General features: G+C 33.4%; 1 long non-coding RNA gene across 1 annotated transcript in view; it reads right to left on the bottom strand.

Moving 5' to 3' along the window:
* Positions 1–2,297, bottom strand: part of LOC102769238 — a 2,675-nt gene extending 378 nt beyond the window's left edge. Inside the window, exons 1-2 of the long non-coding RNA XR_435997.2 lie at positions 2,257–2,297; positions 1,436–1,535 (exon numbers count right to left, since the gene is read on the bottom strand). This is a non-coding gene — a long non-coding RNA (uncharacterized LOC102769238). The remainder of the gene's footprint in view (positions 1–1,435; positions 1,536–2,256) is intronic.
* Positions 2,298–3,757: the final 1,460 nt, after the last annotated feature.

Here is a 3,757-nt window from a genome sequence, read left to right as displayed (position 1 = left end):
CCGATGTTTCTCTCTCATCGATGTTTCTATCTCTCTATCCCTCTCCCATCCTCTCTGTAAAAAATCAATAAAATATATTTTTAAAAAAACTCTCATCTGTGATGTAGATGTCATGTTTATTTTCCTTTTTGTTTTTATTATTTGAAATGCTCTCTGTGACACAGTTTTGTCACATGTTTGGTTAATTGGTTCATGCTGAAATCATTTCTCTCAGGAAAAGTGTGAGGTGGGGATAGGAAGCAGGAAAATAATAACTGCCTTGCGTATTCTGTAGGCCCAATTTGATGTAGATATATTTTTAAGGCTTTTATTTTTCTTTTAGTTCTCCCATCAGTCCTAGTGTGGGGATTTTTATTCTAGACATGTACAAATTTGTAAACAGAACTGTAGTCACACTCTACATGTCATTTCATAGTCTTCTAATATAAAATATGTTTCATGAATCACTTCAAATATAATTCCCCCCCTAATTTGTTTGCTCAATTCATAAAAGAGTTGCCCAGAGAAAACTTGGAAAATCTGGCAGGTGCCATCTTGTGACCAATAACAGAACTACACCCTGTTACTATCAGCTCCTTATGGGAGAAGAAGATTGGGAACTACATCCTGCCAAGGCAGCAATTTTCTCAGGCTTCTAGAATATACCATGCTCAAATTTATAGTTTTGTTATGCATTGCACAAAAAATGGAATGCTAATGTCTATACTTCCAATGGTCTGATAAAAAGAAAATGGCATGCTTATGAAAATTGAAAAGATAAAGATTTATTTTTAAAAAAGTATAATTCTGGAAAAAATAATCAATATTATTGTCTTCTGAGTACCTTTCCATATTTTTTCTTTACATATATACACGAATGCATATAACTTCAGACCACCATTCTACTGTGTTCAAGCCCATGGTTTGAAATTATTTTCCATATTAATACGTATTTTCAATGTCATTTTTAACAAATCAGTTCAAATATAATTCCCCCTAATTTGAAACATTTTATGCCAATTTTTTGTGATAATCTTTTAGAAATGACTAAATATATATTAAGAATTATTTTTAAATAAATAGTAAAGTTTCCTGTCTCTCCAACCACACAAACAATCCCATTAATAGGTATCCTTGTATTTTTTTCTTATTTTGTTACACAAATTTCATTAACACAGTACTTTATCTTTAAATGACATATGTGGTACTTGCCGTTCTACAATTTTCATTTTTCACCTAATACAATTTCTCAGACATCTTTTCAAATTATTACATGTTCATACTTCCATTTGTCAGCTATATAACATTCAATTGTATGCATTGCACCATGCCACATAATATTTTTTTAAAACTGCTAATAAAAATGAACCAGGTCCTTTCTCTGCCTCACTCTTAAAAGATATAGAAAGATGTTTTGTTTGGGTTTTTTTTTTTTCTCACAATGGCTATACCATACCTGTGAGTCTGAAAGAATGAGTTGCAAGGAGTACACACGCAGGGCTATAGCCAACACAGCAACCAGGTTATGCGCTTGATCAGGTCCAGGAAAATTTCCACTATTGGCAAAAGACAAGGGGGGTATGTTTTCAAGTCTGTGTGTATGTGTGTCTATGAATGTTTATGTGTCTAAAACCAAATAGGTGCACTGTTTTAGCTTCATCTTGCACTTCTAGTGATAAAAAAATGATAATGAAATAAAACAACTTGAAAAATGCTAAAACTGGTTAAAATGTATTTTGAAACCTCCAGTAATATGAATGCTTTAGAGATGCTGACTGTTAAGAGGGCATTCTGGTTCCCTGATTAAGGAAAATGCATATATTTTTTACAAATGCTATCACTCAACAGCATATCTGGATCCCTTCCATGTTCGTGTACATTTATATTTCTATTTGTATGCGCTAATCACTTTTTGTTTACATTTTTCTATTAGTTATATTTGTGTAGAATAATAAATGTTTAAATAAAAATATAATAAACTCTCTAATGAAGATAGAAACATGGGATGTCGTGTAAAAATTAACATGAACAGCATGCCTCACTAAAGTCTTAATTTAGAAGCTGTAATCTGATCGCCCATTCCCACACTGTGGACTTCAAAAAATATCGGGAGAAACTAATTTTTCAGGGGGTTAAGTCTGTCACAATAACAGCAATTCCCCCCAAACTCTATTTCATTCCCACCTCTTGCGGACAACAGTCTTTTTTTTTTTCCCATCGTAATACCAAAGCCCGAAGAAATTCCCAGAAAATAACTCGCTTTAAGACAGCCATTACCTTGAAGCTTCTTGTCAGCTGCAGCCTCATGAAATGCAGCCCCTCCCCCAAGACAGGCCAGGAACAGCTCACTTCCAAGCTTCGGAGAGAATGCTCCGCCCCCTCCCTGTGATGGGGAAAGCAGGGGGCCTTTCCCTAAATTAGAGGGAGGAGAATCGCCAAGTCAACTGAAATTCACTTAAAGGGGAAAAACGGTCATTTTTAAAGGACTTCAAAGCGAAATCGCAACATGTATCTCTTTAATTTCCATTCAAAACACAGGGGTAGGTGATTTCCTGAAAAGAAGTAGCAAAACCCTTTATCATACAATAAAGACCTAGTTAAAAATATCTCTTACATATTTTTCTTGCCCTTTCGACACTATTTTACAACAGATGTTAAGACACAGCTGCTCAAGAATCAGAGGGATATACTTTGTAAAGTATATTGTTGTGTAACCATTATGCTGTACACCTGAAACTAATACAAAATAACATTAAATTTAAAAAATTTAAATAAAAAAATGTAAAAAAAAAAAGATTCACTAGGTTCTTGTTTGTGATTGCAGTAAATTGATGCATTATTTTGTGGAGAATTAAGTAGCTACAATTTTAATTCTTCTGTCCCTAGGACATGATATGCCTCTCTTTTTACTCAGTTAATCTCACTCACCCTTCAGAACATTTCATAGTTTTCACAGTTTTTTTTTCAAGCAAAGTAATTTCTAAACAAAAAACATCACTCAAAATCTTTATAGAAAATGGATATCTAAATATACTGAAATTGAAAAAAAAACTGTGGTAAAAATACAGTTAACCAAAGTTAAAAACAGAAGAACTTGACAAAACATTTTAATTAAAAAAAAAATCTCTAAAGTAGCTCCTAACAATTTATTAAGAAATACATAGCAAAGTTAAAAATGAGTAAAGGGCATCCATAGTCAATTCACAATGTTCTTAAGGCATAATTCTTTCCTGCTGTGGATAGTCTCTGTGAGCAAACTCTTGTAGTAGAATTACAGGTAACTGTTCTTTTTGTACATTTACAAGTCTCTAGGCTATTTGGTAGATTTGTTTAAATTTGATGTTATAAGACCCACTTGAATCTTTTGCATCACTTGACTCTCAGGATAGTTATTGTCCAAGTGAGCATTCCCTTGTGCAAAAGCTAAGATCTTGGCTTCTATCTGCAACTTATTTGTTTCATATGAATTTGCTCAGTGGAGAAAGGGAGTTGTTATTCATAGGGGCTCTTCAAAACCCAAACATTCAAATAAAGATTAAAACCAAGCAATACATAAAAAGGTCACAGTAATGACCTTCCCTAATAATGAAAGATATGGAAATATACACAAGATTTTATTTTTCTACCTAATTTGACTTACCAAGAAACAAGGAAATGATACAATGGTGAGTTAGCAAAGGAGTGATGAAATGGGCACTTCTTCTCATGTGCAAGGTCACAAAGATGGGAAAAGGGAAAGGCAAAATCAAAGCCGAAGTCTCTATCTGACTCCCAAACA

Source organism: Myotis davidii, unplaced genomic scaffold, assembly GCF_000327345.1.
Source record: "Myotis davidii unplaced genomic scaffold, ASM32734v1 scaffold624, whole genome shotgun sequence".
NCBI classification, from domain to species: Eukaryota; Metazoa; Chordata; class Mammalia; order Chiroptera; family Vespertilionidae; genus Myotis; species Myotis davidii.
The sequence above is the reverse complement of the archived record's forward strand: the minus strand, read 5'-3'. Positions and strand labels throughout refer to the sequence as shown.